We start from the raw sequence: 14,190 nt of genomic DNA, 5'->3' as shown, positions 1-14,190 counted from the left end.
TAAGTAGTTTGCCTGAAATCTTGACTATTCCAGTGCAGCTAAGGCTTCCTGTGTTGGTTGGCTTTCTTGGGATGAAGTTCCAGCCACCCACATGCTCTGAGTCTGGAGAAGAAATCTCTGCCGAAGGGTTTCGCCACCGCCATGTTGTTGTTCCTCCGACATTGCGATATGTGACCATCCTCAATGTGGTAACTGATTTACAAGCAGTAGCTCCCCATTGTTTATTGCTGTTGGATTTCAAGGGGTGTGGAGATAGGAGCTGGGCTGGAGCAAGCTGCAGGGGTTGGATGTAGCAGCGTTGAAGGAAGTCACATTTGGAGCTTGGGCGAGGGATGCTTCTGCCGTGGCACATCCTGCCTGGTCCTTCCTCAAGCACAGATCAGACCTTTATGATGTTCACAGCTCTTGAGTACGAAGGCAGTGGAAGGATCTTGGCATCCCAGGTGGAGATGAGCTTGTTTGCATCCAGGTTCCTCAGGGTTTTCCTCTAATAAAGCCTTGGCGTTCCCCGTTTGGCTGGCTGGAGCGCCAGGCTGGTTTCTTTTTTCTGTGTCATCTGAGGCATGGTGTGGACTTTCCTGACAGAAGGTTGCTCATTCAATCCCATTTTTTGAAAAAGACTAGAACAGATTATCTTTTCAGGGCCTGACTCTTGCTGGTTTTTCAGGACCAGGTGCCAGCAGCTGGTGTGGCTGTGAACGAAGTGATACAGGAGAAGCTTGTCCAGAACTGACTGTAACTTCCTCTCTGCCTCTGAAGGATTTACCCTCCCTGAAAGGTTTCAATTTTCATTAAGTCCACCCGTGGCAATGAAGCCTGAAAAAACCATGAACTCCCACCTCCAGCAGACTGGCTGGTGTTGGTGGTGTTTGGTTTTTTAACTGGGGACAATGAGTCAGCCTGTCCACAGAAAGCACCAGGACTGTCGGCACCGCTTGACCACCGGTTTCCTGTTGCTCCTGTTTGTCTCCCTTTCCTTTGGATGAAGCTTTTAGGGCCTGGGTGCACATTTGTGAGAGTGTCTGGATGTTTCCCACTACTGGGACTCTACTGTGTGTGTCTTCTCTGCTTTTTTTTTTTTTTTTTTTTTGAGATGCAGAGGTCAAGACTTTGTCCGAACCTCAACTTCTAGAATCATAACTCTAGCTGCTGGCCTTAGGGAGCTGTCAGGTCCTCAAATAAATCTTTGTAAATCAGCTTTTACACTGTAGAAATTGACACAACTTGATTGCAAAGCTGCTTAAAGCAGGACAGAATAAAACATATTAACTGTTTTGGGGGTAAAGCTTTAACGGTAGGTTAGATCACAGAGGACTGATGGCTATGAAGTTATGGCAAACTCGTACCAAACTCTTATATTTGGTTTCTGGAATATGGCCTTGGTGTCCCAGACCATGCTTTGCATGCTGGGCCCTCTTATTTTTTACTGTTCATCCCTTTTTCCTAAAGAAAGGAACTCAGGGATGTGCAGGAATGCCAGAGCAGAGCATGTGTGCTGGGGTGCTGAGGGCACATTTTTGTCTTGTCAGCATGTGGGAATATCTGCATGGAAACGGGTGCTTTTGGGGACGGGAGCCATCCCCTCTGAAGCCGGAGCAGATGGGACGCGCAGCCTGAACCAGCCCGTCTCGTTTATGCTTTATTAATTAGACATGTTATCAGAGTCATCTGTGTTTTCTTTCCTTTTCTCCTTTCCAAACCAGTTCTGCTGCTTGGCTGCCCGCAGAGGCTGTGATGAGGAGCCCAGTTTGAATCCCTGAGAGTTGCATGGTGGCACTTGTTCATTGTGGTCTGCGTTAGCACCATAAAAACTTTGGGGAGAGGACTCTGAGGAGTTTGGTGATCTCTGGGGATCAGAATTTTGGGAGCTGATGGTTCTGTCCAGGTAGCACATCCTCTCCCTGTGTACTGTCAGTGCTTGTAAGAATTTCCACCACATGTGTTAATCCCAGAACCACAGAATGGTTTGAGTTGGGAGGGACCTTAAAGATCAGCTTGTTCCAAACCCTGCCATGGGCAGGGACACCTTCCAGGATCCCAGGTTCCTCCAAACCCTGTCCAACCTGGCCTTGGACACTTCCAGGGATCCAGGGGCAGCCACAGCTTCTCTGAGCAAGCCATGCTGCTACTTTCTGTAGGATGCTTAAAAGCTGATGTGGATCAGGAAGGTGACTGGATAAACTCATGGAAGGGAAGTGTAAAGATCCCTGGGTAGAAACAGTCTGTGCTGAAGACTGGGAAGTGTTCTGGGGAGAAAATGGTACAGACTGGTGTGGGTCTGACCTTGCTTCCTAGACCTGCTGCAGATTGCTGTTGGAGGTACTGAATTAAGCAGATCTCAGATGGGGTCTGTCGTGCCTGTTGGGACAGTGTCAGGCTGTGCACACTCGGTTTTAAGATTTTACTGAGAGAATAAAAAGCCTTTTCCAGTGCTGGGGTAGCAGCCAGGAGTAGGGATTTTTTCAGATTTCTCTTTGAACCTTTATCTCCCAGCAGATTAACATGTGAATCCTCAGTGTCAGTGCCCTTTATCTGTATGTGAGGGCGAAGTGAGTCGCAAAACCCTTTGAGTGAATCCCTTATAGTCTCAAGCTGCTCCAGTGGAGGTTCAGGTTGGTCATTAGGAGCAAATTCTTCCTAGAAGAGGTGATAAAACGCTGGACTGGGCTGCCTAGGGAGGTGGTGGAGTCCCTGAATGTGCTTAAGGAAAGACAGGATGTGGCAGTCTGTGCTGTGGTCTGGTGGTGATGGGTCACAGATTGGACTCAATTATCTTGGAGGTCCTTTAGAACCTGGGTGATTGTGTGTGTGCCCATCTCTGGGGTGAGAGATGGTGAAACAGGAGCTGGACTCGATGATCCCTTCGAGCTCAGGATATTCTGTGATTCTCCTAAACCCCATAAAGCCAAGCTGAGTATCCTTTCTGACGCCTGGGTCTGTTTTATAGCCACCATTTGGCGAGGTGAAGGGAAAATCTATGGATCTGCTTTGTCCGGGTGCCCTTTCAGGGAACATTCCCACTTGCTGAAGGAGCTGCAGGATCATCCCTGCACACACGGCGAGGAAATTACTTTGAACGATGGGCTGGCTTGGATCCTGCCCAGATCCCTTCTCTTAGAGCAGGACAAGATGCTGACCGTGTCCAGGCTCTTCCCTAGCACACACACTCAGAATATGTTCTCCTTGAAGCTCTTTTCCCAGGCGTGGCACGCCTTTGTGCTAATGGGATGCTGGTGTCTTCTATCAGCGAGTTAATTGGGTCCCTCGGTGCTGGGATATTTCCTGCTGCTGCATCCTCTTCCCGGAGCTACGCCTCCACCTCGGGAACTTCCCTGCTGATGAAGATGTGATGCTGAGCTCTCCGGCGTGCCCGGAGCCAGCGGAGGTTAAATCCCAGAGAAAGCTTTGGGATTGCTCACAGCCTGGAGCTCAGAGCGGGGGGATGCACACACTGAGAGGTTGCTGGAGGGATTTTAATTGTGTTGTGTTTATCGAGCTGGCTGTAAACACAGCAGGAGGTTGCTGCTCTTCCAGAGCCTGGGAGCCAAAGGTGTATCGATCCCAGGGAGCTGTGGGATGCAGGTACCACGCTGGTGGAGATCTCAGCCGGGTTGTTTCCAGCTGAGGATGAAATTTCTCTGTGTCCCGCGCTTCCTCCTCAACTCGTGTCAAGCTGTAACGATTTTATAACCCAACTTTGTCAGCTGATTCCTGCCCAAAGCAGAAGCCCTGTTGCTAGGAGTGGGGCGGGGGGGAAAACCTCAGGGATGCTCAACTTCAGCGGTCCAACGCTGCAGATAACATTGAGTCACTGCTGAAAGCCTCAAAGCAAAACAGATGTTCAGTTTCTAGTGACTAACTAAGTATTAAAGGTACCAGATGAGCAAAGTTTTAACTGTGGTGTTTAATTTGTGGTTGGCAGCTGAGACAAAGCATGAGCAAACAAGGTGCCATGCAGAAATGGTCTCTCTCCTGTCTTACACATGCCAGTGTGTTTTCATAAACCCTTTTTTTGTTCCTTTTTTTTTTTTTCCCATTTTTTTTTTAAATGTGTCTTTCCGGCTTGACTCATTCTCTCTGTAGTTGTAACCTTTAGTTCTGGGTGGGAAGGCAATTATTTTGTGAGACATGAGACCAGTGGCAGGGTGAGTGGGCTCTTGTTGCTGCCTCTGTCATCTCGTTGTTTGACAAGTCACTTCTCCAGGAGTAGTTTGTGTCTCTGAAGTTGGAGATAATTACACGTGTTCTCAAAAATAAGGAAACTGGACTTAATGGTGCATCTGCTCAGCCTGACTTTTGAATTCATGAGTGAGTAGAAAACTTGGAATGTGGCTGTCATGCAGCTGTTAGCCTTCGAGCAAGAGACAATTTTTGATGACTATATTCTTATTAAAAAAAGAAAAAAAAAAATAGGATGAGGACTGCGATCCCAGGATTCTGGGCTCGTTGGGCAGCCAGCACTGAGAGCTTCTTGAGCTGCTGCTGGTGGAGGTGTTGGGTTCCTGTTGCTTTGATCCCCAGTGAGAAACCTGCAGCACTGTCTGGCTGTGTGGGACAGAGGTGCTGAATCCTTCCTCGCCACTCAAACCTGAGCAGGTGGGAGCATAAAAGGGAAGGAATTGTGTCCTGGTCCCTCTTGTCAGCTTTGTGTGCAGCAGGAGTGCTTGTGGATTCCTCAAGGTCCAATGAATACCTAATGTAACACACATGAAAACCCTGAGAAAGAGGACCCTGATCAGAACTCCCCTCCTTGGTAAGTGCATAAATCAGCTCACTCGGTGCTTTCTGGAGGAGTGACTCTCATTTTGGCTGCTCAGCACCGCAGGAAGGACAGAATAGACTTTGGGTTGCTCTCCCTGGGGTGTGGGAAGCAGATTTGTACTGCTAAGCCCACATGGGAACTGAAGCCAAGGCTCCATCGTGTCATTCCTGCAGGATTTAAGCTTTTTTGGCAAGTTTTAGATGGCTTCTATTAAGAAAAAGGCTTTTTGGATCTCTTCTGTGGGTGCCTCCCTTTGGAGGCTTTCTCAGGAGCCCATGCGCTGAGCACTTAATCTTCCACCTCACTTAAGGGAAGAGGGACAGACACTGAACCCTGTTGGCAACTTATTTCACTTAATTCTCGCATTTAATTGTTCTTCCTTCGGCTTCTAAGAGAATCTCTGCCAAAATCAAGAAGCTAAAAATTGAAGTAATTATTGTGGTGATGGAAGCAATCAAAGAGGCCACCGGGCTTCTTGTCTGTGCCTTGTGGAGAAAGGAACAGGCTGGGATTGAGCTCATCTCCTGGGACACGCTGAGCTCCAAGAGTTAATTTTGTTCCCGACTTCTCTGTCCATGAGTAATCCATTTGTGCTGGGAGGAAATGGCAAGTTCTTGCAGCGAGGACAGGCTTCACTGCTGGAGAAAATGATGCCTATTTATCATATGATGCTCTCTGTGCCTTTTTTTATTTGTCCTTCATCTGAACTAAGCTCTTTGGTGATGAGCTTCCCTGTCTGACAGCAGATTTTAGAGGCCTACAAGTGTTTTTTCTTTCCTGCATTTGCCGTTTCCCTACAATTCCTCACACAGCTCCAGGCACCCGGTTTGTGCTGGGCCCACCCAGCTGGGAAGGAGCTGGACAGGAAAGGACCTGGGGGTCCTGCTGGACATCGTGAGGCAGCAGTGTGCCCAAAAAGGACAGTGGTGGCCTGGGCTGTGTGAGACAAAACACTTCCAGCAGGTCCAGGGAGGGGATGCTGCCCCTCTGCTCAGCACTGGTCACACCTGCAGCACTGGGTCCAGTCCTGCCTCCCCAGGACAGGAGGGACACTGGGGACACTGGGGAGAGCCCAGTGAGGGGACTGGAGCATCTCTGCTCTGAGCAAAGGCTGGGAGAGCTGGGGCTGCTCAGCCTGGAGAAGAGAAGGCTCCGGGGCTCTCATCCCTGTGCATCAACACCTGCAGGCAGGGTGCAGAGAGGACGGTGTCAGGCTCCTGCCAGTGGTGGCCAGGGACAGGACAAGGAGCCACGGGCACACACTGACCACAGCAGGGTCCCTCTGAACACAGGGAACACGTTTTGGCTGTGGGGGTGACTGAGCACGGGCGCAGGTTGTCCAGGGAAGTTGTGGAGTCTCCATCTTTGGGGATATTCGGCGTTTGTCTGTCTGCAGGCACGGGCAGCTGGCTCTGTGTGACCCTGCTGAGCAGGGAGTTGGACCAGACAACCTTCCAGAGGTTTCTTCTCACCTCCACCACCCTGTGATTCTGAGACACGGAGATCAAGGTCCCCAGGAGATGCAGGGCTGGGCTGAGCCCTCTGCAGGGGTGTGACTTGTGCACAAGCACAGCTACATTTGGCATCGAACAGCACTGTGTGATCACATCTCCTTTGCTGTGAGAATGTAAAATGGCTTAATAATTCTTCTCCTGCTGTTTTGGATTAATTTCTATCTTTATGCTATGTGTTTTCTTTGCTTGCTTCCTCCTTTCACCTTCCCAGCTGTCTCCTCAGAGCAAGCTTCCGTGACTCTTATTGTTCTGCTTGTTTTCATTCTCTTTCTTGGGTAAATGTTTTTTGTTGTTGTTGTTGGGGGTTTTTTTAAGTGTGGTTTCCTAAAGCTCTGCAAAATGCTCTTTCCCTGCTGCATTTTAAGGTATTAGTTGCAAAAGAAAGGGCAAGGAGCCTTAATTCAGGTGCATGTCTTCCTTTATCTACTTTTCTTTTGAAAAGTGACTAAAGCCACTGATAAATAATTTTTGCTGCCATCTGTGAATGCAGGACCAAGCTGTTTCAGAGTAACGCTTTAAGTGCTTTATCTGTTCAGGGGGGGAAGGAAAAAGGCTCATTGCTTTAGCAGCAATAACCTATCTCCCACAAGTTGTAGTCTGTGCTCCCATCTACCACTAAAACCCAAAGCAAACAAAGATTCGTGCTGAGACAGGAAACCTTTTGGGTGTAATTGCTGGGAGGTCTTTGCTTTCATGATTTTTGGGTTCACCCAGAAATGCAGCCGAGCAGGGCTGCGGTTCAGTGGGGTGGATTTATGATGGGCTCTCACTGGGCTTTAACTGGACGTTTTTTGGCAGCTCGGGGAGTTTCAAACACCCTCTGCAAGAACCTCCTGGCCACGCTGAGTGAAAATGTCCCAGGGAGGGAGGGAGGGAGGGAGGGAAGGGGCCAGTGCGTGGAGGCACAGCTGAGCTACGCCCTGATGACAGCCCTGCCTCCAGGCTCCTTTATTTTGGCCTCCAGCCTTAGTTTACATAATCCTGCGCTGATCCCTTCTCTTCTGCATGGATCAGCCTTAGAAGACCCTCCAGTTTGACCAGATGGAACTGGGAAGCAGGTCTCTCCCACTGTCTGAGCCAAGAAGTGCTGGTGTTGGTGGAGTCAGGTGGCTTTGGCCGTATCAGAAGACCTCACCAGTGCCAGGACTTGATTTTGGGCTTCCTTTGGAGGCTGAAAAAAAGAAATCAAACCTTGAATGTGGTCTGGAGAACTATGGAACAGGTTCCTGGAGCCTGTGTATTGAATAGGTGGAGCCCTGCATGTGGGAGGTCTCACCTGCAGGGTCCATGTGGTTTTTTCTCATGTGTTTATCTCTGGGTTGTGTGAGTTTCCCAAACCAGAACTGGACTGTGATTTAGGACCGCTTTCCCAAACCAGAGTTGGACTTTGATTTAGGATCAGTTTTCCAAACCAGAACTGGGCTGACATTTAGGATAAATTTCCCAAACCAGAACTGGACTGTGATTTAGGATCAGTTTCCCAAACCAGAGTTGGACTGTGATTTAGGATCAGTTTTCCAAACCAGGATTGGATTGTGATTTAGGATTAGGTCTTTAGGGACGCTTGTCACGGCGATGCGTAATAGCATAATAAAACCCAAACTGCTTCACTTTAATGTGTCAAATGACTCATTTACAGTGTCATCTGGGAGAGATGAGGTTCTATGAGATAAGTAAGACTTGCATGGGGAGGGAATATTGAGTAATGGACCCACAGCTGTAATTGAAGGAGGGATAGATCTCCCATTTTAGAGCTGAGGAAGTGGTTTATCTGCCCAGTCTGTAAGTGAATGATTCTTCTCTCAACTTCCTCCACATATTCCCCACTTCCTCTGTGTAATATTCCTGTTATTTATAACTGCTGCATTGAGTCCTAGAGGCAGACGCTGCCTGCATTTCTGTATTATATAGAAATTGAGGTCCAACAGGTTGGTGGATAGCCCTGACCTTCTGGGAGCAAAAAATTGATACAGAAGCAGGGAAAACATTTATGTCCCTATAACTAACCCCCTTTTCTCTATATTTATCATGTCTGAATATAGAGCAGCCCTGTCTATCTCTTCCCACCCCACAGGAAGCTGGGGAAGTGGCAGACAGACATACAAAGGATTATTATATTTGATCAGGCTTGGAAATGGGCTGGAGATAAAGCCCTTGGTGTCTACTGGACCATTAAACATTTATTATCATCTCGTCAGCGTGCTGGTAGTGCTGTAAATAACAGCTGTGACAAAAGAGTGGGGTCAGCAGTTGCCTTTTGCACCGATGTTTGTAAATGCTGAAGCAGGTCCTGTGATTTTGAAGAGCTTGGTTGAGGGGAGCATCTGCCCAGATGCCGTGGAGAAAAAGGAGCAGATGATCCGGCAGGCCAGAGCTCCTCTTTATCACAAGGAAACGCTGAAATCTTAGGAAGTGGGAGAATTTAAACAACAATGAAAAAAAAATTAGGGCCAGAAGTTAGCAGTTGATTTATCCCTGCCCTTCCTAACAAAAATACTTAATGCACTCGGATCAGAACAGCTTTTGGATCTGGATTTAATTAGGTGGAAGGAGGGTTCGGGCCCCTCTCCCCCAGCTCAGCCACGCTCCACAAGGCATTTCCATCATCAGACTTTTATTTCCCTTTCCTCCCTTTCCCAGGTTTTTGCAGGGAGAGGAGAAATGTGGCCGCAGGGCTGGAACCCGGCTGGTGGGGCCTGAGCTGCAGCACCTGGTCGGACGATGGGGCTTTTGAAAGGGGGAATATGAAGGGATTACTCTGTTGCTGGGAGGCCACAGCCTGGTGATTCCTACCTCAGGCAATCCCTCTGAAGTCAATGAGATTGGAAAGCGTGTAAATCAGTATGGAATTCTGGCATTTTCCTGGAAAAGTGTGAGGGGATATTTGTTTTACTTGCATATAAATTACCTCCAATAAGGCTCCGTAGACACGACTGATCCTTCTCATCACACTGTTGCGCCTTCCAGTCCTAGAGCCGCTCTCGCTGCCCTCTCATTTTTAAATAAATTTTGCAAAAAAAAAGCCTCCTGCGTGGGAATTCTCTGTGGTTGTGAAGCGTTGCTGGGAATGACTCAGGCGGGAGCGAGTCCTCGTGCGCTTGGGACCTGCGGTGTGAACGGGGAAAGGAGACAGGCTTGTTTTCACACTCTCATTTTGTGTGTGACATGTTTCTGTTCCACCATTCAGATGTCATCAGGCTGAGGGATAATTAGAGGGAGCCTGTTTTGCTGCAGAGCCGGATTGGGAATCCACATCGCCGTGAGCAGGCTGGGTTGTTTGTTGGGGAAGGCAAAGCGGTGGAGTGGGTGTCCAGGGAGCACTGCTGCACCACCAGGGAGAAGATGCTCTGCTGCTCCTTCCCTGTGCCTGCAGAAAGTATCTCCTTTCTACAGCTTAACATAAATCCATGGAAATACAGAATGGTTTGGGTTGGAAAGGACCTTCAAGACCATTTCGTTCCGAGACAGGTGGCAGGAACATCCTCCACAAGGTGCTGCAATCCACATCCAGCCTGGCCTTGGACACTTCCAGGGATTTTGGATGTGAGAATGTTGGTTCTTGCAGTGGTGCTCTCTAGCCTGGCAGTCTCCATCATCTACACCCAGATGTTGAAGGAATTCCTGGAAGCTGCTGTTGGAGCTCTCGGGCACCGGTTCTGCTGCTGCCTTTGCTGTGGGTGGTTTGGGTGCTCATTCTGTGTGAGGATTTAATGCCCTAATGAGGCTTGGAACAAAGAGCATCAACTTTTCTCTTGCTCCATTGAGGAGAGCATTGAATTTTGCCAGATGTTCCCATGTTACAGGAGGTTTCAACTGTTTTAGAGTCACCTTGCCTTAAAAAAATGCACCTTGCCTGTTTGTGCTTTGCACAGCACGAGGAAGATGTGGCCAGCTTGAAAATGAGATCTAAAACTGGAGGAGTCCCATAGAAAGTAACTGAGGAGCCAAATATATACAACTGAGTAACTGGGGAGAGAACCAAGTCCTGTGAAGCTGGTTGCCAAGGGAATAATTCACTTGTCTCTCCCCCAGCCTGACAGAATATTGTTTTCCTCTCCTCCTTGCCAGCATACCCACAGCTCCAGAGGAGCCACTCTCACTTCTATAGATGCTTTAACTGATGCATTCCTAATTCCACCTTGGGGCTGTTTTCATGAGCAGAGCAGCCTTTGAAGGCACCTTCCCCTGCTCCAGGCCTCCAGAAGGGTTTGTGCTGTCCAGAGGTTTGTCCTCTCTTCCCATGGTGCTGGCTGGCCTGATGAGTACCTGCCTCCTGCCCACAGACTTTCACTTTCCTCCCCAAAAATAAGGGTGTTTTTAAGGCAGCAGTCTAGATTTGGATATAAAATCCAGCACAAAAGGTCTTTCCAGCTTCAGGTCAAGTGATGTTTGATCTTTGTTGTCCTCTCTGCAGAACAGAACAATTTAAGACTAATTTTTTTTATCATTGTTCATTAGCTGCTGGTGTGTTAACGAGCCGTGTGGACTTGGGTTATTCCCTCAAATATGAGCTGTGCTCTTCATATGACCATCTCCACATCTTCTGCAAGCTGGTTTTCCTCCATCTGAGCTTGGAGTCCTTGGATAAACATATTTTATATGGAGACTCCATTAGTGGCTGGGACGGTCTCAGTTTAGTGGGACAATCCCAGTCATCCACAACAGAACCCAAACTTTTGGGGCAGAAAAAGGCTGATCCTTGTGAAAAGACTCACTCATCTTGGCACAAGCCACTCACTGGGTGTTCCTCTCTTCCAGGGTGCATCGAGAATAATCATCAGCCTTAACAAGGATTGACTGTGTGCTCCTCATCCTCCTGGTTTGGTATTAATCGGGAAAAGCTTTGGCCGTCGCGTTGGGGAGGCGAAGTGGTGGATGAACGTCCCTTTCAAGGTACAGTAGAAGCATGGATGAGGTGTTTGGGGCATGGAGCTGGTGCTGGTGTAACTTTTGGAGGTTCCAGGGTGTACAGCTTCCTCGTGGATTCACATCCCTCAATCCTACATGGAGGAATCTGCGTTCCCTTGTTCAATCCTAGTGAGCGCAGTCTTCTTAGACCAGGGGCGTTGGCTTTGTTTTGACGCAAACTTGGATAAATCCAGTGTTTTCTCTTCATTTACATTAAATAATCTTTCATTTTTGAAACTTTTGGGTTATGTCATGAGTAGAGCTTGGGCATCAATATATGCACTATTTTGAAGAGAATTTTTCTTAAGTTTCTTTTTCTTGTCTAGACAAGCCAGTATTAGACTAAAGTATACTGAATTAGTATTAGGCTGGAATATATTCTCTACCTTGGTGCAGATGGGCACAGAATTCTTGCATGAGTTATTTATAAAGGAGGGGGAAAGAAAAAGCCCAGAGTCCTTTTGAGGAAAGGAAGGCCATGGTGTAAGAAGAAAGGTTCCAGAGTAAGAAATGTTACTCAGGACATTGGTGAATTAAAACCCAACATCCGTCAGGGAGTTTGTGGGAAGTTTTACTGGTCGAAGTTCTTCCCGTGGTCTGACCTGTGGAAAAGATTGAGGAATGCTTTTAAAAATTAAAAATAAAAACCCTACTGTAAGATTTCTTGTTGGGTGTTTCGAAGAACTCATTCCAGCCCAAGTGGCTTCAGTGCTGGGACGGTGCTGCTGGAGTAGCAAAGGGAGATGTGCGTGTGAAACCTGGGGATTTGTATAAACAGGGTCTTTTCCTAAAGCATTTCTTGTTGCTGTGGCTTTCACAGGTTCACCCTGTCTGGAGAAGTAGTTTGTATTTGTGGTTTGACATTTCCTTAAAGCTTCCACACAAGGTCCTGCCGACACTGCCTGCTTCACAAACAGAACCAATTTATGGTTTCGTGTAAAAATTCTTTGAACTCATTGCAAATCTGATTTGATACCGCAGTGCCTAACTGAAGCCAATCCTAACTTTTAGGATTGACTAAATCCTTCCCTTGGAATCTGTGTGATATTCAGCAGTGAGTTTCAGATCTGTCTCTGTGTGTTCCTCTCTGTACTTCACTGAATTTCATGTTGTGTTTTGCCACTTGTATTTTTAAGTTGGGTTTGAGGGTTTTTTTCTCACTTTTGGATTCGGGGAAAACTCCTGTTGAGGTCATCAGCTGAATTAATCCCAGTAATTAGGGCTGTCCTGTGCCAGGCCAGGAATCAGACTTGGATGATCCTTGTGGGTCCCTTCCAACTCAGGGAAGGGCCACTTCTCAGTAATTTATAATTTCTTTGAGAAAAATAATTGGAAAAGTTGGCCACTTCTCAGTAAATTATAATTTCTATGATTATAATTTACTGAGAAGTGGCCAACTGTCCTAGGAGAAGGACTTTGTCTTTCATGCCTGCTTTCTCCATAGCTGATCCCAGAAAATGATTAAATTCAATGAGACTGAAGTCTCAGAAGTAATTAATGTATGATCCTCAGCATAAACATTAATAGACTAAACTCCATTTATTTTTAAGTTCTTGCTAGTATAAGGAAATGATTTTTGAGAGGAGCAAGAGCTTGGTTGGATGTGCCCGTCAGGGCTTCTGAGCTGTTTGGGGTTGGAATTCAGTGGCCAGCTGGACTTCTGAAGCTGCTGGGATTGGCAGGATGTGCCTGGAGCCACATGAGGAGGAGTGACAGTGGCTGATCACTGTGGCCACTGCTGTGACTGGCCAGGTGAAATGGCCCCAGATAAAACTGCTTGTGTGTGCGTGGTTTGCCTTGCATGATGAAGCCCCATGCGGCTGTGACACTGTTGGCTGAAGTGAAATAGTCCCACAGCACCTTCCTTTTAAAATCTGGATTGAAACAGCAGCTTCTTCAACAGAGTCCTTTTGGAATAAGACGGCAAAGTCCACACTGAGATCGTGGGACTTGTTCAGCTGCCTCAGGCAGTGTGGAATTCTAGGTGGGATTCAGAGATGGAGTGTCAGAGGTGTTCATCATTCCCACAGCCTCTTGACTCCTTTGGGCTACTAGAAAGACATTTTGGGCTGAGTGTTTTTTCTCTCTCTAGAACGGGGGTTATGAAACAGCTGATGGGAGCTGGAAGGGCTTGTGCACCCATTTCTGCTTGTGTTTCATTATCCATCACTTCCCGATTGGTGTCACAGGGCCAGAGCATTCAGATTCGGATTATGGGGTGGAAAAGTGATGCATGAAGCCTACACAAAGCTGCTCACTCAGATTTCTGGGCTTTGTCAGCATGGGTCACATTCACTTGTCACAAGTTCCTGTCTTCTTTTTGTCAGCTGTTTCAGCACTCTCACACATTTATTCCAGCTCAGGCATAGCAGTAGTAGTGCTGGCAGAGCAGGGAGCCTGTGTTTGCAGAGCACATGGGAGAAGACTTCCGAATTTAGATCTGAAATGTTGATTATATCCTAAAAGGTTCTTCTTGTGCGGTTGGAAACCTTGGGGTCTTGAACATCGTAGTGCTCCCAGGTCTGGTGGCACCTCTGAGTAGAGGTCATGGTGGTCTCAAATCAAAATTGGCTTAAAATGCATTACTGGAGGAGGTCAAGGCGGGTGGGAGGTAGGAACAGGCCCATTACCAAGCTGGTGCTACCTGTTCCTGAGGGTATGGGTAGGAATTGTAGAATATTTGGTTGGAAAGGCTCTTTAAAGGTCATCTAATTCCACCCCCTGCCATGGGCAGGGACACCTTCCACCTTCCCAGGTTGCTCCAAGCCCCGTCCAAACTGGCCTTGAACACTTCCAGGGATCCAGGGCCAGCCACAGCTTCCTTGGGCACCCTGCGCCAGGACCTCACCACTCTCATAGTCAAGAAATTCCTTCTAAAATCTGGGTTCACCCAGTTTTTTCCATCATAATTATTTTCATGATCCCAGCAGGTTTTCAGGAAGGGTTGAGGGGGCGGCATTCCTGATGCCCTGCAAAACCTGGAATGGGATTGTGGGCAGGATCATC

General features: G+C 47.7%; 1 protein-coding gene across 1 annotated transcript in view; it reads left to right on the top strand.

Moving 5' to 3' along the window:
• Positions 1 to 14,190, top strand: part of PTPRA (protein tyrosine phosphatase receptor type A) — a 115,468-nt gene that overhangs the window by 15,731 nt on the left and 85,547 nt on the right. The window contains exon 2 of the mRNA XM_040064687.2: positions 11,035 to 11,169. The gene's annotated coding sequence lies outside the window, so the exon portion shown is untranslated. The remainder of the gene's footprint in view (positions 1 to 11,034; positions 11,170 to 14,190) is intronic.

This window comes from Hirundo rustica, chromosome 5 (genome assembly GCF_015227805.2).
Source record: "Hirundo rustica isolate bHirRus1 chromosome 5, bHirRus1.pri.v3, whole genome shotgun sequence".
NCBI lineage: Eukaryota > Metazoa > Chordata > Aves > Passeriformes > Hirundinidae > Hirundo > Hirundo rustica.
Note: the sequence above shows the minus strand (reverse complement) of the source record. Positions and strands in the feature narration are given on the sequence as shown.